This window comes from Peromyscus californicus, unplaced genomic scaffold (genome assembly GCF_007827085.1).
Source record: "Peromyscus californicus insignis strain IS unplaced genomic scaffold, ASM782708v3 Scaffold_41__1_contigs__length_357258, whole genome shotgun sequence".
In the NCBI taxonomy this organism is placed as follows: Eukaryota; Metazoa; Chordata; class Mammalia; order Rodentia; family Cricetidae; genus Peromyscus; species Peromyscus californicus.
Genome location: NW_026294553.1, coordinates 72,070 through 99,249, shown reverse-complemented (window position 1 = coordinate 99,249; position 27,180 = coordinate 72,070). Strand labels below are relative to the sequence as shown.

Genomic DNA, 27,180 nt, shown 5'->3' with positions numbered 1-27,180 from the left:
TTCAGATACTTTCATTGATTAGAATTCAGACTGATTGTTTGTTCCAACATTGACCTAATTTTTTGTTTTGTTTTGGGTTAGGGTTTTTTATAGGTGGTGTTTTGGTTTTTTTTTTTTTGTTTGTTTCATTTTACCTAGAAAAGGCAGGAATTAATTTGGAACACAGTAACCAGATGTTGGGCCCTGGCCCCCGTTTTTGGGGAGCTGTTGCCTTGCTCGCTGACCTTGATCAGATGTCCTCCCTATGCTAATTCCTTTCCGGTTTCATTCCTCCTAAACAGCTTACCGAAGGTTGCTTGTGTGCGTATCCTGCATATTGGTGGAATGCTAGAATGTAAAACTCCTGTAGCCTACTTTTACCCTCCCAGGTTCTTCTACTGTACTGTAAGTCTGTATTTAAGGCCTCCTCCCTCCTTCAATAGGGGGCATTCTACTGAGAGGAATGACCCACTGTCTTGTCTCTCTTTTTAATCCTCAGCCCCTCACTCGGACATGGTGAACGGGTAGTAATGAGGGCGTCGCTACAAACAGAAAGCTTCTGAAATCCGATATTTGTCTTCTTTTGAGTCTATAAAAACTTTTACTGATATGAGTTTATGATACTCCTGTTTGCTGAATAACAATGTCAGGTAATTTGATATTTAGCCAATAAATCAAAACTTATTAATGTACTTGTGTCTATTGAATTACTCTTGTCAGAGAACAGGATGAGTTAAATCAATCTCCCTTTAATGAGATCTTTCTTGATGAAAATATTAAGGATGGATATTTCAGAGTGAGGCTTCAAACAAGGTGAATCTTATGGTGATGCAGTCTAAAACCAACAGTGCCCTGATGGATTAAAAAAGAACAATGGTCTTGATAGAAAATTAGATGACCTGGATAAACCTTCAAATGCAAAACATACAAATACTAAAAAATAGCCTTAAGTCTCCACAGATACCTGCTTACTGACAAAACAATTAAAAGAATATTTAGGCTAAGCAATGAATGATGGTCAAATCTCTGAGAACTTCAATTGACTTGCTTTCAAGAGAATTGGGTGAGATTGAGTTAACTCTCAGAATCATGGGGAAATTCAAGGGCTTAAAAGCCCAACCGAAGATCCCCCTTAAGACTATGACAGGAAAATTTACTCCAGCATAAGGCAAACTAAGAATTAAACCCTCATGGACAATCCAACCCCAAGAGAGAAGCCGGAGAACTACAGGTAAACTTGCTAGTATCAACCTTGTTCGTGAGTACAAAGATAAATCCTCAGAGAATTCATAACCACAAAGAGGTACATATGAGTAAGTCTAATTCACACTAACTGAATTGTGCCACAAAACCCCAAACCAAGAATTTAATTCATATCGATTCCAGACTCACAGAAGAAAACTAAAATCTTTTAGAGGAATGTCCTTTCTCTCAGCCCTCAAACATTCCATTGAATTTTTTCTGAGAAATGATCATGTTATAGATACAAAAACTCTTACCTAATTTAGGAAACAAGACTGAAAAAGACAACAGAAAATTTCGGCTAGTGGATCATTATACATTAGAATTATTAGATATGAAACATAAAATGTAGTTAAATATAGCTTAATGAAAACAAAATGTTTAAACATACCAGTAAAGACCAGGTAAATAGGGAAAAGTATATACTTTGTGGAAAATTAAGATGATTTAAAGAACCTCAACATTTTAAAGATAGTAGAACACATAGTGAGTACTCATGATATTTTGTTGAATGAATAAATGATTATAAAAAATGTTATTACCCTAAGCACAAAAAAACTTGAAATGATAAGTGAATGTTGTGTTTTGCTAAATGGGTCCATTACCAATGAAAACTCGAGGATCAGATATTGGGTCAAAAGCTTATGGATCAAAGAAGCACAGGAGGAGCGACCAGCTGACCTTCCCTTTCTTACCGGAGACCCAGCCAGCACACCTTCTATCCACATGTCCCAGGTCAAAGAGAGCTCTTGAATTCCAAGTCCCTCCCTCCTCCTTCCTGTCCAACTTCCCTATCTGTATTCCTGGCTTCTCTATGGCTAATTCCAGTCAGTTAGCCACTGGTTCCACCCCTCATTCAACGTTAACATTATTAACATAGTCTAAGAATGTCACAGTGTGATCGAATATCCTGCAACAAGAGAAGATATATAGATATCTCTGGCTCCAGAGAACAAGCATAGACAAAAGGGCAAATAGATTGCTATCTTCGCCTTGTCCATAACAAGTCTAGAGTATGCAACACATCTAGTGAAGACTTCCTAAGTTTAATAAATATCAGAGGGTAGCTGAAATTATGAAATAGTGAAGAGAGAATTTCTAAAGAGAAGGAAAGCAAGAAACACATGGCACGCTATGAAAAATAATACTGAATAATAAATGTATTGACTTACAAGGCACAAAAGGATAGATGTTGAAACCGACCAAAATCATACACTTAGAAAGAGATCATATTGACCTCAAATCTTCGTCTAGAAGCACTAATCATTAATGAACAAGGCAATCTTTAAAAGACAATATGTTGCAAGTGTTGCTTAAACAGAAAGTCAAATATTTTTAGTTATACATGAATCCAAAGAATATCCTTCTTTTTCCCCATAAATATATGTATATATTTCCCATTTATTGAAATTGGATCTTTTTCTCACATAATATATCCTGATTAAGGTTTCTCCTCCCTCTAATTCTGTAGTGATATTTTATTTGTGCTGAAAAGTGGTGATTTTTTTTTTGTATGCTAACAAATAAAGTTTGCCTGGAGATCACAGGAAATAACAAGCCATTTTAAGAAAACACAAAAATCAGGCAGTGGTAGCACAGGCCCTTAACCTGATCACTTGGCAGGCAGGGTCTCTGTGTGTTCAAGGTCACGCTAGGGAACAGAGCCAAGTGTGGTGGCACAGGTCTTTAATCCCAGTACCAACCATAGAGACCCTGGAGGTCTGTACAGATAGGCAGTAACAAGGAAGTGAGCTAGCTGGGCTGAGTCAATGAGAGGGCAGAACAGCAAGGCAATAAAAGCTTGGGTAGACAGGAAGTCATGGCATTTTGGAAGCTACAGATCTGGTGAGGTAAGGTGGTTGGTGACTCTCACTATTTACCTGATCTCTAAGGCTTTCACCCCTGTATTTGGCTCCATGTTCTTTATTTAATAAGACCACTTAGAAATTCGTCTACATAATCCTCCCAGTTTCTTCCCACCTCTCTCTCATCCAATCCACCCCCTTCTTGTCTCTCATTAGAAAACAAACACGTCTAAGGGATAATAAGATAAACTAAAACAACAACTAACACATCAGAATAGGACCAACAAACAAAGGGGAAAGCGTCCCCAAAGAACAAACAGACACACAGAAACCTACTTGAGCAGAAGCTTATTTGACACATAGACTTGGAGGATAGGAGACTTGACCTCCCAATCCGGTGCTGCTGTAGGGCTGCCTTGCTGCTCTGTAACATTCTGGGATACATCATGAGGACAGAAGGGCCAGGTGAGGGGGCAAGAGCAGGAAGGGAGGAGCGAGGGAAGTTTCCCTATCTGCAGTTCCATATGTCAGCGCCATCACAGTAGCAATCACTTTGAACTCAAGCTTCCTAAGGGACCTTCAGTTTCAGACAGGTACCTCTGTTTTCTTTTCTGAAGTAGTTAAATGCCGAAGGATCCACTGGGAAAGGCCAACTTACAACTACAATCCATTTTTAAGAATCCATACAGTACTGGAGACAGACGTTAAAGTGATTAGGATTCATTTTAGGAACATTGCCTCTTCAGTGTTTCAGCCCATCTGTGTGTGTTGTCTTTTTTTTCTTTTTTTCCTTCCTTTATTTTATTGAAACCATTTTTTTCATATAATATATCCTGATTAAGATTTCCCCTCCCTCTACTTCTCCCATTTTTCTCCCAATCTTCCTCCCATCCTGATCCACTCACTTTCTGTCTCTCATTAAAAAGTAATTCCTTCTTAAAGTACGTCAAGAGGATTCATTTAACAAATTAAAGGGATTTATAAATAAGAGCAAATTTCTGGTAAGCTTTAGCTCTACTGAAACAAAAGTTTAAAAATAAGATACTTGTGGAAATAATGATGATAAAATACAGCATAAATGTTAGAAAAAGTGGCAATCTAAAATTAATATCTACTCAAAATAAAGCCATAAAATTGAAACCAACTATAACTACATACTTTCTAAGAATTGGTTTTTGTTTATTTATTTATTTGTTTGTTTGTTTGTTTGGAGAAAGAACTTGAATTTGGATGGGTAGGGAAGGGCAGAGGATTTGGAAGGACTTGTGGGTTGGGGAAATCATGATCAAAATATAAATTTAAATATTCTCTTAAAGAATAAAATGTATAACAAGAAAACAAAATGCCAATGCAGGGCATGGAGATCAGTGGCAAAACTGTTCCCAGTGTGGTAGCTTGTTTCTCTACTGCTGTGACAAAGCACAGACCAAAACAATTCTGGGAAAGGGTTTCTTTGGCTTACAGGTGACAGTCCACTGTGGAGGGAAGTCAAGGCAGGAATTTGAGGACAGAAATCTGGAGGCAGAATCTGAAGCAGAGATCATGAATGAATGTTGCTTACTGGCTTCTGCTCTGCCTTACTATGCTACCTTTCTTATATAACCTATGGCCACCTACCTAGGCAAGGGACCACTCACAGTGGGCTAGACCTTTCCTCTATCAATCAGCAGTCAAGATGTCCCACACACATGCCCAAAGGCTATCTAATAAAGTCAGTTCTTAAACAAATGTTCCTTCTTTCCAACTTGACAAACAAAACCAAAACTCAGACAGTATATCTTGCATATACAAGCGTCTGGTCTTGAATTCCAGTACTAGGACACAAAAATGAAAAGAAATGGTCATCTTTTTTAAAAAATTGTATCAGTTGCTTGTTAAGACACAGAGCAACAGGGACACACATCCATTTCTAATAGAGATGCAAAATAAGAATGCCACTTTAGAAATGGTGTGACAACCCCTTACCATGCCAAACATTGACATACCATTCTCCGAAGTATTGATCCCCCAACACACACACCTACAAGGATGGAGGTATGCCAAAGGAAGAAAAAAAGGTCTCTATCAACTTGCAGCAATATACACAATAAAATGAACACAGACATATTGAATGATAACACAAATTATAGAATAAACATGTATGCATCCACACTGATATAAATAAATGTGAATGCTGTGACTTGGATGTAAGTTGCTTCCGACAGGCTCATATGTTTAAAAACTTGGTTCCCATATAGTACTGCTATTTTGGGAGGCCAGGGAATATTTGGAAGACAGGGTCTCCCAGCTGGTGGATATGGATCACTAGGGGTGGGTTTTGAAGGACAGAGCCTACGCAGATTCTGGTCCCCTTTCTGCTTTCTGATATGATAAGACCGGAACACGTCTGTCACATCTTCTCCCACCATACCGTTCTACCTAGTCTTCTCTGTCATGGCCTGAGTGCTGACTCTGAAACCAGGAGCCCCAGAGTGAAATTCCATCAGATGATTTCTAAGGCAGGGACGGTCTTTGAGGGTTTCTCCTAACATCAAGAGGGGTTTTCTCAGCTGCTTGGTGCTCTTGTTTGTAAGGAGGAACTATCCATTGTTTTCACTTGCTACCAGCACTCTTGTGGCTACTCTTCTCTTGATTGCTTACCAGCAAGATCTACATTTTAATAGGGTCCTTGCATTTGCGTCTTCTCATTCTTGCTTCAGAATAAAGGTAGTCCCCTTAGGAAGCATTGTAGAACTCTCTGTTCTAGGAGCCTAACGCCCAGCCTTGGCAGGCATTGTCTATTACTGCTCTATGGATGGAGGCAGAAGTCTATTATTCTCCCACCTGTACCTTTTAGTGGCAGGACAAAGTCATCCCTAGACTCCCTGGCTCCTCTTTACCTCTCTGTATGAAGTCTTTTCCTTATACACCAGCTTAGGTAAGGTTTAGGAGGACCATCGTTCTTGGCCAGTTCATGGAGTAAGTTGCCCAGTTGCAATGGGCCAAGCATCCCAACCATCAGCTCCCTTGGACCTCACATTCATTCTCTTCCTACTCTCTGCAGTTCCCAGAGCCCCCTAACCTCATAGGCCCTCAAGTCCCACCACCAGCCCTAAGCTTGTGGTTTTTACACAGAAACTCTTCCCCAAACTTCCCATCACCCTTACATGGATCCTAGGAAACGATCTAATGATCAACTTACACTTAAAATGTGAACTTTTTATGGATAACGATCTTGATCTTTGTATAAATATTTTCTGTATAAACAAAAACGAAAAGAATTTATACTAACTTATGGTGCCTTCTATCACCAGTAACAATTATTCTAAATAATGGTATTTGGGTTTACAAGTCAGGTTTAGCAGTTTTTCTCCTTTAAGAGATGATCAGCCACAATGAAAGTCACAATTATGGTACGCCTCCTCTCCATTAAATGACCTCAGCAACTATCATTCTATAACAATTAGATATCAGTACTTTAATACTGAGTATGTACATGAATCCCTGAAGAATGATGTTCAAATGTAAACTCCTGGGTAAGTCTGCAGTAGAGAATTCTAACATGCTCCCAGAGGAAACGTTACTTAGAATAACACTGCATAAAAATTAGTCTAAAGGAGACTTGACCCTTGACTGAAAATTGGAGTCTTTTATTCCATACGTATTTTTAACTGTCTCCTACACCACGGAAGCTAAGTTATTTACCTTTGGGATGGACGTTTAAAATATTACTAAATTCAGAAATGATCACTGACCTGTATGTCCCCTTTTGAAAACCCCTGACCCCTACAAAGCATAACACTGACAAAAATGAAGAAATACAAGGCAACAAAAAGCTTAGCAAGTAAAGGAGTTTGCTATGCTAGCCCAACAACCATAGTGTAAGCGCCAAGTCCCATGGTGCAAGGAAAGAACTGACTCTGGAAAGTTGTCCTTGAACCTCCACATGAGGTCCTTCACATGTGTGCACACACACACAGATACACACACACATACAAACACAGACACACACACACACACACACACAGACACACACACACACACACACACACACACACACACACACACACACACACAGCATGCTTCAGAGATCCAGCAGCAGTATACAAGACTCCATCCACCAGGGTGACCAGTACAGCTGCCAGAATGGCCTTAGGTATGCTGACCCAAGCTTCCAGGTCAAGGTGGCCAGCCAAGAGGGGCCTCCCAGGATGACCCTGTGTCAGAGACCAAACATGGACCATGGAAAAGTACTAGCTAGGCCAGAGAACAAGCCCTTGCCCTAAACCAGATGACCCCAAAGATAAAGAACAGGTCAGGCAGGTCAGGTAGCATAGCAAAGAACAATGGGCCCTGACCAGTGACCTTACCACCTAGCACAACACCCTCACGACTTGCACGTCCCCCTTCACCTGCACGAATGGCACATCGTGCACCCCTTCCCTCCTTCCTGCCCCCTCCCCCTCCCATGCTATATAAGCCTTGCTGAGAAGAATAAAATTTGCAGCTTGATCAGAACACACTGTCTTGCTGTCTTCTTTCATGTCTCCCCCATCCCTTTCATTTCCCTTTCATTCTCTCCCGCAGGTGGGTCGCCCCCGTTGACACCCCGCTGGCCAGGGCAACTGGCGCCCAACGTGGTGGCTCGACCCTCACCTCGTTGGGAGTTGAACGTCCTTCTCCAGGAAAGTCCAGACATCTGGTGGAGATATTTTTGCTGATCGTCCGTTGAGACCGCCCGACTCGACGCCCTTTCTTGACGATCCGGAGGAGAGCAGGAAGGACGAGGTTAGTCTAAACTTAGGCTTAACCATGGGATGGGGAAGTTCTTCCCATGACCTTTTCCTTAAGGGCATTAAAGAGGCCCTCAAGACACGAGGGATAAGGGTTCGCAAAAAAAAGACCTCAACAAATTCTTTAGTCACTTAGACGACTGTTGTCCCTGGTTTCCCCAAGAAGGGACGATTGATGTTAATGATATCCTAAAGGTTTATAAAAAAAAGATTTAAGAGACCCCTAAAAGCTGCCAACCTTATGAAATTCATTTACCGTCAGACTATGATAAGCGGCAGAGATTCTAACCCCTCCCTTTTAGGGAGAAACCTGCCCTTACTTCATTCAGGGTCTTACAAAGAGGTAACACAATATTATCACACTACCAGACCTCCTGAGAGTGTAAACTAGAGCTAATGAAGTTCCCTATGTTCTCCATAGTAGCAGCAGCGTCCTGCTACAGACAGTCTTTTTTGCTAAAACTATTGGAATCTAAGGGCTAACTTGAGCCCTAAATTTGCCCTGCAGCTAACAAGGAGCTCTGCTCCAGCAGCCTTCATTTAAATTAACACAAGCCTCACAGCCAGTGCTGATTTAAAAACTAATGGCAACTCCCAGCTCTCCTAAAAAAGTGTCCTTTTCTCTCTCTTTCCTCTTTTTGGGTTGACTTTTAAGTTCTTGGTAATTTACAAAAATCTTGGCCAAGTACAAGAACTTCAGTTGACCCATTTCAAAAAAACAAGTCCTGTTTAGGGGACGCCCTGCTACAACCTATATGGATTCATCTGACCCCCAAAGACGTTTGGGGGTTGGAATCCTAAACATCTGCCTTCTTCTCTCTGAACCTAACTATCTGCTATCTGCATCTCAGCTCACTTCCGCCCTTCTCCTCACCTTGCCATTCCCGGTGGCTGTCTGGCTTGATACAGACTGGACAAACCGGCTGCAGCTTCTACAAAAAGAGAGAGAGAGAGAGAGAGAGAGAGAGAGAGAGAGAGAGAGAGAGAGAGAGAGAGAGAGAGAGAGAAGAAAAGAAAATCCTCCTCTGTTTTGCTGTGGGATGTTCTGTATGGCAAATGTGTTGCTCTGATTGGTCAATAAATAAAACACTGATTGGCCAGTGGCTAGGCAGGAAGTATAGGCGGGACAAGGAGGAGAATAAAGCTGGGAAGTGGAAGGCTGAGTCAGAGACACTGCCAGCCACCAGGATGACAAACAGCATGTGAAGATGCCGGTAAGCCACGAGCCACGTGGCAAGGTATAGCTTTATAGAAATGGATTAATTTGCCGGGCGGTGGTGGGGCACGCCTTTAATCCCAGCACTCGGGAGGCAGAGCCAGGAGGATCTCTGTGAGTTCGAGGCCAGCCTGGTCTCCAAAGCGAGTTCCAGGAAAGGCGCAAAGCTACACAGAGAAACCCTGTCTCGAAAAAGCAAAAAAAAAAAAAGGATTAATTTAAGCTGTAAGAACAGTTAGCAAGAAGCCTGCCACGGCCATACAGTTTGTAACCAATATAAGTCTCTGTGTTTACTTGGTCGGGTCTGAGCGGCTGTGGGACTGGCAGGTGAGAGAGATTTGTCCTGATTGTGGGCCAGGCAGGAAAACTCTAGCTACACTGTTTTAATATAAAACCTAAGTTCTAAGTTTACAAAGACAACTAACTTATAAGTTGGTAAATAAGTTTACTTTAGTTAAAGATAATTAAGAAGTAAAACTTATTGACTGATTCGCCAACCTAAACTGTAAACTGTTAAGGATAAGTTGTACTTAAGCTATAAGTTATTAGAGATAATTATTAGGATGCAAATTAAAGCTTGATCATTTTATGATCAAATTCTCTGATGTATACAAAATCATATTTATATACATGCTAAGTATGCTAAATTTCATATAATCAATTCATTACTTAGCCCCCTAGCATTTAAAATGTTTAAGTTTTGGACAAAACTGCCATACCCCTTATTGCCAGGATTTTGTCCAAACTATGCTTTGAGATCATTTGGATTATATTCCCATTTACCAGGCCTAAAAGGTAATTTGCCTTGCTATCCAAATTCTTGCCAAACAGATTTCAAAATAAACTTTGACTGTTCCTTTGTTTAAAGGAATTCACCACATTGGCTGCTCTCAGTAATCAATCACCTATATCTCCTGATGAATTAAATACAAAAATGCTTTCAGATGTAAGTAAAGATTTTATAAGGATATGAATGATTAGATATAAAGAATGTTTAAGAACATTAAGAAATAGTTTATTGTATGTGTAATGCAAGTCATTGGAACAGAGAAATATAACATATGAACATCTAGATATGTTATAAATGATCCATAAATCTCAGTAAATAACCCAGAGATACTGAGGATGTATGCCTAAGTTAGATCTATGGATAGATATTGAGGTCTGAGATAGATATATAGGCTTTAAAAATAAACTTATGTATACCTTAATGCAAAAGTCTATGGACCGCCTCAGAAGGGACACTGGGGCTAATTATATGCCGTAGCTCCTCGGCTGTACAAGGTTGCCCTAGGGATGTACGATTCTGTCTTTACTGGAGAGATTAAGATCATTGTACAATTCAGATTCACACAAGGCAGAGCCTAAGGGAGCTGCTGGTGTAGATTCTAGCTATATGGCCTTCTGGGTTCAGGAAATTAAATATTCCAAACAACTAAACACTTAAAATACAGGGATAATTGGCTTGCTAGACATAAACATAGCTGTTTCTTATATTTCTGAAAAAGATTGGCCAAGTACTTAAGACGATTATTACTTCTTCGTCTCTTACAGGCCTAGGTCAAGCTAATAATGTAGCCAGAAGGTCAGGAAAATCTAACGCTCCTATCTGGATCAAACAATGGCTTTTAAATGCTGAAAAAATTATAATTGCTACCTGTCTGGTGGAGGAAAAACTTAAATATTGGGCATATGAAGTCCCCCACCAGCCCTTAAATCACCCCAATATCTTTTTATTTAGGAAAATCAGGCTTATAAACTGTTACAGATCCTTTAAAAATTAAATAAAATTTATTAAAGCCAAGGAAAGTCTCACAGCTTGTCTTGCCATCTCCCAGGGCCATCCCCAAAAATCAAAAAAAAATCGTCATAGATATACAAGATTGTTTCTTTACCATCCTCCTCAACCTAAAGATTGTCAGGATTTAGCTTTTAATTTGCCTACTCACCCTACCATGATGGAGGCCAAAGTTGACATACAGAGCAGAAAATGCGAGTTCTGTCTATCCAGGACTCATTCATTGAACAAAGTTCCTCATTATATATGCAGATTAACTATCAGAACTGTCAATTATAGCTTCCTCACAGTCCCCCAACCTATATGTTTGTATACATGTATATGTATATACATATATCTTACAATACATTTATTGTACAGATGATATTATATTCATATCAAACTATGAAACTTGTGAGTCTATAGAATGGCAGATAGCTCTACAGGACATACTGGCACCTTTTCATATGTCTGTCCAACAATTATAAATTCTCTCCCTATAGAAGATCACCCACGAGGCTTACGTCCTTATGATTTATGGTTATGAAATAAGAAGTTATACACCATTTCTTTCACTGCTTTTTAATTTTAGGAATGCCTTGAGCCCATATATAGACAACAGCCTTACATATACTTCAAGAGTTCTTAAGAATTGGTACTTATTTTTCATATCCCTCACTACAGGTATTCCTCATCACCACCAGGTCAAGCCACAAAGTTACACCTAAGCCTCTATGATCTCCTCACTGGTATTTAACAAGGTCCTGCTGTTTTCATAATGTCAGGAGGAAGATACATGTCTTTATAGGACATTGACCCGCCTTTATGAATCCTGGATCGCCTGGTCACACCATATATTGGCAGCTGCAGGACAAAGGCGTTCTAAAGCTGCCAGTCTAAATACAGGCTGTTATTTACCTCTAGATTCTTAAATACTGAGCCTTGAATATGAATAAATTGATACAATTCCAGATCCTTTTGATGAACTGTTCATCAAAACTTATAGAAAGATGATTAGAACTAATAATTCTGTTCTAAATGTATTTTATTAATTTTTGTCAAAATATATATGAGACTTGGGAGATATGTAAATGACACATTTCAGATTTCATTCTCTGGCTATCCTGATGTTTTGTTGAGGCTCCAAGGACTCATAATTTTGCTCTGATAAAGTTCACCACTGTTACATTGCTAACATGTCTAAGATTTTGTCTATTAAGAAGGTTCTCATAAGCTTCAGGAGATCATGCCGGCAGTGATGGCACGTGATCAACATTTGCCAATGCCCACAAGTCAAGAAGGACTGGGAGGAATACAACCTGACTACAGTTTATATCTCCCACTTACAAATTTTCTTTTTCTTCTCTGGGGGTGGGGTCAGACTGCCCACAATTGCAAAATTTATTGGAGGGAGGAAAGCGTAGGATGCCCCAACCCGTGACTGCAGTCACTCTGGCTGTCCTCCTGGGGGCCGGGGCTGCAGGGGCCGGTACTGGCATAGCTTCCCTGGTTTTATCTAATCAACATTATTCAGAGCTTAGAATTTCCATAGATGAAGATATAGGGCAGCTTGAGCGAGGCATTTCCGCCCTTGAATCCTCCCTCACCTCCCTTTCAGAGGTGGTCCTCCAAAACCGCCGAGGGCTCAACCTCCTCTTTTTACAGCAAGGAGGTCTCTGTGTGCCGCTCTTAAGGAAGAGTGCTGATTTTATACTGATCATACAGGAGTAGCAAGGGATAGCATGGCCAAGGTCCGGGAAGGCTTAGAGAAGCGCAGAAAAGAAAGAGATCAAGAGCTAGGCTGGTTCCAAAATTGGTTCTCTGCATCTCCCTGGCCAACCACCCTCCTGCCTTCCCTTCTGGGACCCTTGGTTGGCCTCATTCTTCTCTTGACATTCGGCCCTTGAAACTTCTCTTGACTAACTCGATTTGTGCGCGGTCAGCTGGCCGAACTTCAGGCAAAACAAATTCAGGTTCATTCCCATCGCCTCGATCTCCATGATCGTGGTCTCGATGAACCAGATAAAGACTCCATATCAGCACAGGCCCCTCTGCCCAGGGGAGGATGCACCTGTGCCTGGGAGCTGGAGCCCACTGCATAGGGGATTGAGGGTGCAGCTGGGAATGCAGAAGGCAGGGAGACCAAAGTGCTCCACCATCTTGGGTGCCTTGGATGACATGCTTTATTGCATGGCGGTTATGCAGACCCTATACTCTTTCCTCCCGAATTCAAACCCGCCCCCTGTAAAAAACTGCATCGTTCCAGCATCCGTCAGGGCACGTGGGGATGCCTACATGGACTGACAGTTAACAATGGAACTTATCAGGGAGAGAGCCTCTGTCACCCCTCTCCTGTCACGGCAAAAACATTTGGGCCTCCTTTCTTTGTTTTGCTATACACAGAGAAGGGGGAGATATCAGCGACCAAACATGGACCATGGAAAAGTACTAGCTGGGCCAGAGAACAAGCCCCTGCCCTCAACCAGATGCCCCCAAAGATAAAGAACAGCTCAGGCAGGTCAGGTAGCATAGCAACAGAACAATGGGCCCTGACCAGTGACCTTACCACCTAGCACAACACCCTCACGACTTGCATGTCCCCCTTCACCTGCACGAATGGCACATCGTGCACCCCTTCCCTCCTACCTGCCCCCTCCCTCTCCCATGCTATATAAGCCTTGCTGAGGAGAATAATACTTACAGCTTGATCAGAACACACTGTCTTGTTGTCTTCTTTCGTGTCTCCCCCATCCCTTTCATTTCCCTTTCATTCTCTCCTGCAGGTGGATCACACCTGTTGACACCCTGCTGGCTGGGGCAACCCCAGACATGCTAGAGAGGTGGGGTGGTGGTGTCCCACAACCGAGAGCACACAGGGAGGTGTGAAAACAAGGGAGGAGACCACCCAACTCAATGGGACCCTAGGTCAAGCACCGGGTTCCCACCTGGCAGAAGGCCGCTCCCAGGTGGACACAAGGGATAAGGGCAGACAACTGTGTATACTGGTCAGGACTCCAGGGTCGGCAGCCTGAGTCCCCTATTCTAGCGTCCCATGGTCTAATCTTGAGATGGGAGAGGAGAAGGGCTTCCTTCCAAAACCTTGGCCTCCGTGGTGAAGTGCATTCAGATGGATCTGCCCTACATCATCCGAAGCAGGGAGCACTAGGGTCCGGGGACATCCACAACCTCGCCTCAACAGGCAGGCCGACCAGGTCCCTGAGGAGGAGACAAGGACACATCAAAAGAAGAAACATTGCACCCACCTGCCCTCTTGTCACCAAACCCTGGGCCCCGGCCCCCACCTTAACCGTCTCCTAGGCAGCACCAGGCAACCATTCTGACCTACCTCCAGCTCTGTCACAATCCCTCTCCTCTGCACAGTCCTCTGCCTCCCACCCCTAACCTCCCACTCCCGACCCTACCCTACACCAACTACCAGGCACCACTCAGGAAACTTCTCTTTTTCCGTTCTCTAACATCTCCAAGACCCCGTCAGGCACGGAACTCTCTGTATCCTCTGTGGACACCCACCTACCTGTGGCAGGGCCTAGGCACACACAGGACTCAGCTCTCTCAACAGATTCAAGTGGACTGAGGACAGGCAACATAGAACCTGAGGGACAAGAAGCAATTCTCACTCAACACCAGGATGCCTCCAGCACACAACCACGCTTGTCTTTCCTCAGTGACTTCCCACAACTTTCCAGGTATCGTCATACAAATTTCCCTCCAGGGGCCCAGACCCATGGAATAGAAAATGTGTCCGTACACAGAGGAGCTCTGCCCACCAGCCTGCATGAAAAACACGAACAATCTAGAGAACACCCAACATCCCACAGGCACATTCTCATTTGCTCTCATCTTACTTTCTGTATCTCTCATTTATCTATCCTCCACTACCTCCACCTCCACCTCTATCTCTGTTTCCCTCGATCCCTCACTCCTATGTACAGTCCCATCCCTGGTATCTACGTTAGCTAGGTCATGTTCAGTTGGGAAATGCTTTGCACTCCCCAACAGGAAGCCTTCCTTCCATGAGCACTGAAAGTCTCCAGATGCCCACCTCCATACTGCTGACATCTTCCATGATGGAGCACTCTCCCTGGCACCTGGAGACAAGCCTGTCTATGCTCTTCCAAATCTCCCTCTCTACAAAGCGTCCTGGAGACATTTGCTGAGGCTAAAAAGGGAGCTTCTTGGTACTTGGGTTGGGTTGGGGGCCCTGACTTCCTAGACATGCCTGGCAGGCCACTCCAAAGGACTGTCCTGCCACCGTTCTCATGGTTCCAACACAATGCTCTCATCGACCATGACCCGGCACGGCCCTGCACCCCAAACCACACACAGAATGCACCACTCCAAACCTTGTGCTCACCAGAGCTGGAGCTGAAGGATGGAGCCCTATAAGGCTTCCCTACATGCCAACCTGTCCTTCCCGCTCAACCTGGACCTGACCACCATAACTCTTACATACTGTGCCTCTCAGCCACCTCTTATGGACCCAAACGGGACTAGGCCACAATAATCCCAGGCACACACAAACACCCAAAACACACACACACACACACACACACACACACACACACACACACACACACACTGGAATTTTTGGACTCCAGATTGTGCCCTGTGTTTACTTCAGAGCCTTCTCTGAGTATTCTTCCTGTTCAGATGGTGTCTGGACAGGAGAGTGCAGGACAAGGGGATTTTTGACCTTTGAAACTGGGAGGTCTCCCTGGGTTTAAGGCAGAGTGAGCTAGGCAGGAGAACACAGGAAGGAGTATGTGGCCGCAATGTCTGTCCTGTGTACACAAAGGAGGCTTGTCAGGGGAGGCTGGGACCGTGAAACCTGGCCTCCATGGTACCTAGGTCCTGCCTGGCCTCTTTGAGCACCCCTGAGTCCAAACCCTGCTCTTGCTGCTTCTACTGAAATTCACCTGGAGCCAGCACACTGCCTTGCTGGGTACACACAACCACCTTGCATAGGATGATGATGGGTGGGGAGCTTTAAGACCCCTTGTAGGGATCTGGGGATGTGGCTCTGCAGCAGGAACCTTTTCTGACAGGTCCCAGTCCCTGAATTCCACCTATATCACAGCTCAAGGGGAAAGCCTGTAAAAGGAACAAAAGGAAAGCCAGAGAGAAGGCCTGGCAGCCAGAGAGGAGAGGGGATGGCAGGGAGAGAGTTAAATGGATGACAGACATTTGGCCAAGGTGGCTAGCAACCAGGCCTGAGACCCTGAGTACCTCCCAGAGATGCAGGACACAGTTTGTGTGGTCTCCGGAAGTGAGCTGTGGATACCGCTAGGGAGGCTCAGACAAAAGCTAGGGGGTCCCAGGGTGGACTTGGGCACCACAGTAAGGGCAGGCGGTCCAGCACACGGGTAGGAAATCTCCCCAAAACGACCTTGATGCAGCCCAGGCTGCACAATCCCCTGCGGAGAGGTCCTCTGCTGCGGCCAGACATGGCGGCCACAGGACCCGGGAGGCTGTGCTTCCGTGACCCGCAAGCCAAGCCTCGGGGCGCCCGCCCGGAGCTAGTCTCCTGGACCCTGCTTCCTCCTCCAGCTCTCCTGGCTCATGGAGTGGGAAAGAGAACCGCTTTGGTCCTGGGGGACCTAGGCGGGAGCCCTTCCCTAGCCTGCCGCCTCCATTTCCAGGGAAGCACAGGGACTTGCTGGCGGAATCGGCAAACTGAATCCGCATGATGTCAGCAGTGCACCCAGAATGCCAATGGCCAAGGGTACAGGGTGCTCTCCCTCCGCCCTTCGCAAAGCAAAAAAATTTGAAAAAAAAAGAGTTTTCCTGCCAAGTTCCAAGATGGAGGCCAAGTAAGTATGAAGGGACTGGACTGACATGAGACTCTAGGGCTGCTGCTAGGGATCCCAGGGTGTTCAGCGGGTGGGGTGCGGTGTGCAGATGGAGGATACCGACCTTAACAGGTTCCTGCATGCCCTGCACTGCCCTGAGACACTTGGCTTTGGGCACCTGCCATCCCATGATAGCCCAGCCTGAGGGTATCATGTAGTACCTGGAGAGGGGGCGGGTGGTGGAGGGTGTAATGGAGGGGGCCAAGTGGGGAGTGTGTGCATGTGGGCGCAGAAGCACTTGAGAGCCCGCACCAGACCCTAAGGGAATCCTACACAAACCACATGCCAATCTGGACTAAAGGGGAGGAGTCTTAGAAACATACTCATGGATTTGGGGAGCAGGGGCTGAGCATCACTCCCTAGCTGCCAAACCAGGGTATTCTCACAGCTGTATCCCTGCCCTCGCCCAGCCATCACCCCAAACACACACACATACACACACACACACACACACACACACACACACACACACACACACACAGCAGCTTTCAGAGATCCAGCAGCTGTCTACATGACTCCACCCACCAAGGTGACCAGTACAGCTGCCAGGATGGCCTTGGGTCTGCTGACCCAAGCTTCAAGGTCAAGGGACCAGCCAAGAGGGGCCTCCCATGCTGACCCCGGTCCTGCTAGGGCAGTGGGTTGGTGGTGTCCCAGAACCGAGAGCACACGCAGAGGTGTGACAACAAGGGAGACGACCACCCGACTCAATGGGACCCTAGGCCCAGCACGGGCAGCCCACCTGGCAGAACGCCGCTCCTGGATGGACACAAGGGTAAAGGACAGGCAGCTGTGTTCACTGGTCAGGGCCCCAGGGTCGGCGGCCAGAGCCCCGTGGCCCATGGTCCCATGGTCTAATATTGAGATCAGAGAGGAGAAGGGCTTCCTTCCAAAACCTTGGCCTTGGTAGTGATGTGCGTTCAGGTGGATGCTGCCCTACATCATCCGAAGCAGGGACCACTAGGGTCCGGGGACATCCACAACCTCGCCTCAACAGGCAGGCCGACCAGGTCCCTGAGGAGGAGACAAGGACACATCAAAAGAAGAAACATTGCGCCCACCTGCCCTCTTGTCACCAAACCCCGGGCCCCGGCCCCCACCTTAACCGTCTCCTAGGCAGCACCAGGCAACCATTCTGACCTACCTCCAGCTCTGTCACAATCCCTCTCCTCTGCACAGTCCTCTGCCTCCCACCCCTAACCTCCCACCTCCCTACCCTACCCTACACCAACTACCAGGCACCACTCAGGAAAATTCTCTTTTTCCGTTCTCTAACTTCCCCGAGACCCTGTCAGGCACAGAACTCTCTGTATCCTCTGTGGACACCCACCTACCTGTGGCAGGGCCTAGGCACACACAAGACTCAGCTCTCTCAAAAGATTCAACTGGCCCGAGGACAGCAACATAGAATTAAGGGACAAGAAGTAATTCTCACTCTTAACACCATCACCAGGATGCCTGCAGCACACACCCACCCTGTCTGTCCTTATGGATATCCCACAACATTGCAGGTGTCCTACACACAATTCCCTGCAGGGGCCCAGACCCATGCAACAGAAAAAAGTGTCCACAGACAGAGTGGGTCTGCCCACCAGCCTGCATGAAAAAAACACCAACAATCACGAAAACACCCAACACCCCACATGCAGATTCTAATGTGCTCTCCTACCCTCTCTCATCCTGTCCCGCCCCCCTCTCTGTCCCTGTCGCCCCCCCCTCATTTATCTATCCTCCTCTACCTCCACCTCTACCTCTATCTCTGTCTTTCTCTATCCTTCGCTCCTATGTACCGTCCCATCCCTGGTATCCACGGTAGCTAGGCCATGTTCAGTTGGGAAATGCTTTGCACTCCCCAACAGGAAGCCTTCCTTCCATGAGCACTGAAAGTCTCCAGAGGACCTCCTCCACACTGCTGACATCTTCCATCATGGAGCCTCGAAGAAAATCACTCTCCCTGCCACCTGGAGACAAGCCTGTCTATGCTCTTCCAAATCTCCTTCTCTACAAAGCCTCATGGAGACATTTGCTTAGGATAAAAAGGGAGCTTCCTGGTGCCTTGGTAAGGGTGGAGGCCCTGACTTCCTAGACCTGTCTGGCAGGCCACTCCAATGGAGGGTCCCACCACCTTTCCAATGGTTCCTACACAATGCTCTCATCCACCATGACCCGGCAAGGCCTGAGCCCCCAACCACACACACGATGCACCACTCCAAACCTTGTGCTCACCTGAGCTGGAGCTGAAGGATAGAGCCCTAGAAGGCTTCCCCTGCATGCAAACCTGTCCTTCCTCTACATCCCAGAGCTGACCACCATAACTGTTACATACTGTGCCTCTCAGCCATTGCTTATGGCTTCTCACAGGACTAGGCCACAATAATCCCAGGTATACAAACACCCAACACACACACACACACACACACACACACACACACACACACACACACACACACACACACACATACACACACACACACACACACACACACACTCACAAATACTCCTCCATGCGTAGCAGTTCTAGGACTCTAGATAGAGCTTTCTGTTAATTTCAGAGCCTTCTCTAAATATTCTTCCTGCTGAGATGATGCCTGCACAGGGGAGTGAGTGCAGGACAAGGGGATTTTTGACCTTTGACCCTGGGAGGTCTCCCTGGGTTTAAGGCAAAGGGAGCTAGGCAGGAGAACACAGGAAGGAGTATGCGGTCTGCATGTGTGTCCTGCATAACACAGAGGAGGCTTGTCGGGGGAGGCAGGGACCATGAAACCTGGCCACCATGGTACCTACGTTCTGCCATGCCTGTTTATGAGCACCCCTGTGTCCAAATCCTGTTCGAGCTGCTTCTACTGGGATTCACTTTGAGCCAGCACACTGCCTTGCTGGGTACACACAACCACCTTGCATAGGATGATGATGGGTGGGGGGCTTTCAGAGCCCTTGTAGGGATCTGGGGATGTGGCTCTGCAGCAGGAACCTTTTCTGACAGGTCCCGGTCTCTGAATTCCACCTATAGCACAGCTCAAGGGGGAAGCTTGTAAAAGGAACAAAAGGAAAGCCAGAGAGAAGGCCTGGCAGCCAGAGAGGAGAGGGGATGGCAGGGTGAGAGTTAAATGGATGACAGACATTTGGCCAAGGTGGTTAGTAACCAGGCCTGAGACCTTGAGCACCTCCCAGAGATGCAGGGCAGAGTTTGTGTGGTCTCCGGAAGTGAGCTGTGGATACCGCTAGGGAGGCTCAGACAAAAGCTAAGGGGTCCCAGGGTGGTCTTGTGCACCACAGTAAGGGCAGGCGTTCTGGCACACGGGTAGGAAATGTCCCCAAAACGACCATGATGCAGCCCAGGCTGCACAATCCCATGCGGAGAGGTCCTCTGCTGCGGCCAGACATGCCGGCCTCAGGACCCGGGAAGCTGTGCTTCTGTGACCTGCAAGCCAAGCCTCATGGCGCCCACCCTGAGCTGGTCACCTGTACCCTGCTTCCTCCTCTAGCTCTCCTGGGTCATGGAGTGGGAAAGAGAACCAACTTGGTCCTGGGGGACCCAGGCAGGAGACCTTCCCTAGCGGGCCTCCTCCATTTCCAGGGAAGCAGGGGACCTTGCTGGCAGAATTGGCAAACTGAGTCCATGTGATGGCAGCAGTGCCCTGTGAATACCAACTGCCAAGGTCAAAGGGTGCTCTCCCTCCGCCCTTCGCAACGCAAAAAAATAAAAAAAAATTTAAAAAAATGCCAGGTTTCTCCTGCCAAGCTCCAAGATGGAGACCAACCATGTAGGAGGGGACTTGACAGACATGAGGCTGTCTAGGGCTGCTGCTAGAGATCCCAGGGTGTTCAGCAGGTGAGGGTGTGGTGTGCAGATGGAGGTTACCGACCTTAACAGGTTCCTCCGTTCCCTGCACTGCCCTGAGACACTGGGCCTTTTGCCACCCCCTGAAGGCCCTGACTGAGGGTATGGTAGGCTGCCAGGAGATGGGGTGGGTGGTGGAGGGTGTCATGGAGGGGGCCAAGTGGGGAGTGTGTAGATGTGGGAGCAGGTCCACTTGAGAGCCTGCACCAGACCCTAAGAGAGTCCTCCATAAACCACATCTGGATTCTAGGGGAGGAGCCTCAGAAACACACTCATGGATTTGGGGACCAGGGGCTGAGCGTCGCCCCCTAGCTGCCAAACCAGGGTATTCTCACAGCTGCATCCCTGCCCTTGCCCAGCCATCACCCCAAACACACACACACACACACACACACACACACACACACACACACACACACACACACACACAGCAGCTTTCAGAGATCCACTGGCTGTCTACATGACTCCACCCACCAGGGTGACCAGTACAGCTGCCAGGATGGCCTTGGGTCTGCTGACCCAAGCTTCAAGGTCAAGGGACCAGCCAAGAGGGGCCTCCCATGCTGACCCCGGTCCTGCTAGGGCAGTGGGTTGGTGGTGTCCCAGAACCGAGAGAACACGCGGAGGTTTGAAAACAAGAGAGGTGACCACCCGACTCAATGGGACCCTAGGCCCAGCACAGGCTTCCCACCTGGCAGAAGGCCGCTCCTGGATGGACACAAGGGTAAAGGACAGGCAGCTGTGTTCACTGGTCAGGGCTCCAGGGTCGGCGGCCTGAGCCCCGTGGCCCAGGGTCCCATGGTCTAATATTGAGATGGGAGAGGAGAAGGGCTTCCTTCCAAAACCTTGGCCTTGGTAGTGATGTGCGTTCAGGTGGATGCTGCCCTACATCATCCGAAGCAGGGAGCACTAGGGTCCGGGGACATCCACAACCTCGCCTCAACAGGAGGCCGACCAGGTCCCTGAGGAGGAGACAAGGACACATCAAAAGAAGAAACATTGCGCCCACCTGCCCTCTTGTCACCAAACCCTGGGTCCCGGCTCCCACCATAACCGTCTCCTAGGCAGCACCAGGCAACCATTCTGACCTACCTCCAGCTCTGTCACAATCCCTCTCCTCTGCACAGTCTTCTGCCTCCCACCCCTAACCTCCCACTCCCCACCCTACCCTACACCAACTACCAGGCCCCACACAGGAAACTTCTCTTTCCCTTCTCTAACTTCCCCAAGACCCTGTCAGGCACAGAACTCTCTGTATCTGAGAGAATATTTAATTTAAATATATGTGATCTTATACAGCATTCATACATATTATATATTTTTATTTTTAATTTGTATATAATATATATATATATATCATATGATTATGTTAATTATTCTATCCTGACCCTTATAGTTTCAAATGACATTGAAAGCCCACTCTTTATCTTTCCTATAAGGATATAAACACGGAGTAATTTCCTTGACTTAAAAATATACTTAAAATTGATGTCGACATATAAAAAGTTGTAACAGTCATAGAAGAAGAATTGTAAGATCACAGAGGTGTCTCAGGTAAAAACATTTCCTTGTGTGCGCCTGAAAACCTGTGTCTAGATCCTCTGCAAATTATAGCGCCCCTGTTGTTCTACCTTTGTTTAGGTAGAGAGAAATTAAAGAAGTGAGCAGAATAACGCCAAAATTTTGAGGTCCACCATTTTGGAGTGTGCGCTGAAAATGTAAAAATAAGAGAGACCCTGTTTCAGACCAGGTTAACAATGAAAACTAACTGCATATAATTGTTCTAACCACTGTGTATACGTGCCTCATGCACCACATACACACTTTGTATACACACGCACACACATTATCACACACACACATAGAAATTTAATAGATAAAGTAAACTTCAAAAATAGTTCTGCCGTGCTGAATGTGTTATAAGAGGCCTCTTGAGCCGGGCGGTGGTGGCGCACGCCTTTAATCCCAGCACTCGGGAGGCAGAGCCAGGCGGATCTCTGTGAGTTCGAGGCCAGCCTGGACTACCAAGTGAGTTCCAGGAAAGGAGCAAAACTACACAGAGAAACCCTGTCTCGAAAAACCAAAAAAAAAAAAAAAAAAAAAAAAGAGGCCTCTTATCTTAGCCTTGGGTGATGAAAGCAGGAGTATGTTGGAGACAAGACACTTAGTTTGAAAAATAATAGAGGAAGAGAACCTAAAGCTTCTCAGGTATCAAGTCACCTTGGAGTATACACAAACTTGAGAAAGAGCGATGGCTATGTACAGGAAGTTCCTAGTTCCATGCCTGGTTCACTGATAAACCTTGATAAACCTTGTAGGGATGCAGAAACTAAGCAGAGAGGTAACTTGTTTTGTGTTGTTTTGTGTATTAGGACATTCCTTTATCATTCTAGACTCTAGAGGAGGAAGCTTAAGTATTCCTACATTTGAGTAAAAACACAGCAAAAAAAAAAAAAAAAGCCCGTGGCTATATGTGAACATAATATTCATCGTGGTAAATAAGTAGGGACTATGATATCAATCTCTTCAGAAACTTTAAGTTTTAAATAATGCTGCATTGGAGGCTTATGCTTCAGTATGATTAACCACCAATACAAGGATACAGAGGAACACCCACAAATACCGACAATGCCCTCATTTGTACATAATTTGCATTTTGATCTGTTTTTTTAAGTAGGACTTGCTCTTCTTAGGCATATTATGTATTATTATAAACTTTGGGATAGGAAAGAATCTCTTCATAAAAATTTTAAAATTTAAGTTTCATTATTCCTTTAATATTCCAGGGAGCAAGTGGTTGTAGGGCAGAGTGCTTTTCCTCACATGAGCAAGGTCCTGGTAAATCAGTGCTGTAAAATATTCATAACCATGATTTCATATCTTCTCCAGTTCACAAAACTCTAGAGTCTAGACCAGTGAAAATGTGACTGGCCGGTGGTCACTGTCTTTAATCCCAGCACTTGGGAGAATTAGGTAGAAGGATTTCTTAGATGGAGGACAGCCTGGTCTACAGAGTGAGTTCCAGGGCAGCCAGGGCTACACAAAGAAACCCTGTCTTTCTGGAAAGAAAAAAATGCCCCTGAAATTTTGTGAGATCTTTCCAATGCACACTCAGAAAGGCAGCTGTTTTTGGTGATGTTTTCCCCTCTGAAACATCCCCGAAAGTAAACGTTCTTGCAGTAAGTTTGGGGAACCCGCACAGCCTTGCACAGGGCGGCTACACTTTAGCGATTACTTAGCTCAAACCACCACAGCACCCGCGCCTAAATGGCGGTGCACAGGCAGAGAGTAGGGGGCCCTGCTTAGTGCTGAGTCCCTGAGCCCTCTCTGGCCTACCGCAGCCTCCTCTGGACCAGGGAAGTGATTCCGAGTCCCCCACGAGGCCCTTCCACCAGGCTTTCTGGATACTGCCCAGTGCACAAACTCAAGTTTCCCTAAACTCATGAACAAGGCCATCCCACGTGGTGTCTCCTCCACCTGCCAGAGGGTCCGTCTCAGTGAGCGCCAAGTCCCAAGGCTCCAGGTTCAGGGTCCCACACTCAGGGACTGGAGAGGCCCTGGCTCCAGAGAGATCGCTCAAGCTACCAGGAAGGTGGGGATAATGCAAGAATCTTACGTGGTCCAGGCAGGGCGGTCCTGTGGTCGGATCTCAGGCCTCTGGGGGCTGCAAGCGCCAGCAGCTTGCACTTGGCGCCTTCTTCCCACTCTCCCAACTCTTGGTTGAGGGGGAAGTAGGAAAGGAAGAAGGAAATTCCTGTCCCTCTGAGTGCTGGCCCCGCCCAGCGGATAACTGATCTATCCTAGATCCGCCCCAGAGTCTCAAAGGGGCGGGATCTGTGGACCTGGGAAAGCCGCGAGGGTTTCTTTGCTCCTTTCTGAGAAAATCTTTGACTCCATTAAGTGAGACAAAGGATGACTGAGGGAACCATATAACGGGAAATTAGCATTTACGGGAGAAACAAGCTTAAATAGGTTTTAATAAAGATTAAAGTGTTGTGCCACCACACCCCTTCGGGTGTTTTGCCTGCATATATGTGTGTGTACCACAAGCATTCATTGTGCCCACAGAGGACAGAAGAGGAACTGAGAGGGCACTGGATCCCTTGGAACCGAAGTTATAGACACAGATGGTGGTGAGCTGCCGCAGAAGTACTGGGAACTGTGCCTGGGTCCTTTGGAAGAGCAGTGGTTGCTTGCTCTTCAGGAGGGGCATGTCCTCAAGTTCTGGCAGGCAACCAGACCAATGGCAACAGTTTATATTGTCTGAGGAAATCTCTTGGACTATCAAACCACAAAACTCAAAGGAGGTTTCACACACCTGGCACCAGATTTTTTTCTCCTAATGTCTGTGCTTCCAGGGGAGGGCATTATTCCCCAGGATGGGATATTTCCAATTAAACTACATGTACATATTTTGTATATGCATTTTTAAGAAAGCCTATGAGAACTAGATCTGTCTATGGATTTTTTCAAACACACAAAGCATTCTTTATCCATTCCCTCTCCTGCTAGCTTTCCCACCCCATACATCACCCTCCCCCAACCCCCACCCCCACCCAGTCATTGCCCTCCCCACTTATGTTTCTCCCCATTTCCCCTTCCTGTCTTCATGGTACCTGTGCTCTACTACAGAGCCAAGAAACCAAAAGAGATATTCCTTTTTTATATGTGCTCTGTGCTTGTTAAAGGTTTTTGCTGTTGTTGGTGTTTCATTTTTCTAGAGACAGAGTTTCTCTGTGTACCCCTGGCTGTCCTGGACCTCGCTCTGTAGATTCAGACTAGCCTCAAACTCAGAGATCTACCTGCATCTGGATAAGTACTGGAACTAAATATGTGTGCTACCACCTCCCAGTGTTAATTTTTTAAATTAGCAGACAAATTGTTGCCTTTCATTATTGATGAAATGACATTTTTATAGATGTGTTTCATTTTACTTTTTCATTCCCCCTTCCCCCACTCTACCCTGTACCCCTGATTTCCTCTTTCTATCTGATCGTCCTGTACCTCCACTCAAATAGTTCTTCTCCTATTTGATTGAAAGCAGCCCATTCTACACAAATTCCTTCCATGTATGTTCCTGATACCATTTTTCACATGACCTCAAGTGTGAAACAAGACACATGTCCATTTTCTGATGAATGTTTAAACAAAATGCTTAAATGTTTTCATTTTGTTGTTTCTGAAACAAGGACTCACACTCTAGCCTGAGCTGGCTGAACTACATCCCTAGCTCTTTTTAATCAAAATTTGTTTTGAGACAGGGTCTGGCTAAGTTGCCCAAGCCAGCTTTGAACTTCCTACCCTCCTGCTTTTACCTCCAGAGTAGCTGGAGTTACAAGTCTGCACCACCAGGCCAAGCAAGTGAGGAATAGTGTAATTCAAGTATCTTATCCAAATTGTTCTGTAAGTTATTCTGTTCATTTTCTAAAAACATTGACAACATATTTGTATATCATTAAATATTTGCATCCTATTCTGGCTGACTGTGCTGAGAACTGAACCTCATGCTTAATATATACCCCAGTCCCTACATCTCTACATTAGCCCCTATATCTTTACATTTCCTTATTATTTCAATTTGTCATTTAAGGAACTACATATGGCCTAGCGTTGGGTTAGGGTAGGATGGATACTCTTTTTGCTCGAGTGGTTTTACTGCCGGATTCAAAGAAGGATATGGATGACACATCATGTTTCAGAAAGTTACTAGGAGGACCTGTGTCTGTCTATTGTAGTCAGACTTTCATTTTTCACCAGCCAGTTCCCCCCAAAAAACCACAAAGAAACTTCTTATTAATTATAAATGTGCAACCAATTGCTAAGACTTGATTTTTAGCTAGGCCTTGTAACTTAAATTAACCCATTTCTATTAATCTATGTGCTGCCATATGGCTCATGGCTGGTTACCTCATATCCTGCTCCCTCTGTATCTTGCCAATGACACTCAGACTCAGCCCTTGTCCCTCCCAGCATTCTCTCTGCCCAAAAAAATCCTGTCTAGGTATTGACCAATCAGTTTTTTATTCACAAAGAGAGCAATACATATTTACAGTGTACAGAGATTGTTCCACAACAGTCTATAGCCAGCTAGAAATTACAATTGAGTACAATGTTCAAGCCAGATGTTCCTCTGTCAATGCAAAAACAGCTTTTGTGGAGAGAGAGAGCTCATTTGGTAGATTGCTTACCAAGTATGCAGGAAGTCCTGGCTGGATTTGATTCCCAGCACCACAAAATTCAAGCATGGTGGTACATGAATATAACCCCAGCACATAAGGGGTAGAGTTAGGAAGATCAGAAATTCAAGATCATCCTTGGCTACATAGTGAATTTGAGAATAGCCTGGGCTACTGATGAATCAGCCTTCCTCCATCTTAGAGTTAAAGATCATCTTATAATAAAGACAAACTATGTTCATTCCTATTTATGATTAAACCTTTGCTTCTCAAGGATTGGGCTATATGTCACCTGTAACCTTATCTACACATGGTTCTCTATGGCCTGCTCTGAGAAAAGACAACCATATCTTTGTTTCAAAAAGTTGTTATGACTACCTGTTGTTATAACTAAATTGTTATGCCCACCTTGCCACTATGTCTTTGTTTGAGGAGACTGTTATGATGAACTTGTTATGCTTTTGTTCTCTTCCTGTAACGCCACCTACTTTGTCCACCAAAT

General features: G+C 45.7%; 1 protein-coding gene across 5 annotated transcripts in view; it reads right to left on the bottom strand.

The window, feature by feature from the left end:
- The window catches only part of LOC128123706 (homeobox protein Rhox13-like), a 43,887-nt gene extending 19,626 nt beyond the window's left edge, over window positions 1-24,261 (bottom strand). The window contains exons 1-5 of one of the 5 annotated variants that reach the window (XR_008222788.1): window positions 24,119-24,261; window positions 21,194-21,464; window positions 17,404-17,675; window positions 14,327-14,404; window positions 2,116-14,007 (exon numbers count right to left, since the gene is read on the bottom strand). The gene's annotated coding sequence lies outside the window, so the exon portion shown is untranslated. Of the gene's footprint in view, window positions 1-2,115; window positions 14,008-14,326; window positions 14,405-17,403; window positions 17,676-21,193; window positions 21,465-24,118 lie in introns of those variants that run through there. The other 4 variants (XR_008222789.1, XR_008222790.1, XR_008222791.1 and 1 more) reach the window with 4 other exon arrangements.
- Window positions 24,262-27,180: the final 2,919 nt, after the last annotated feature.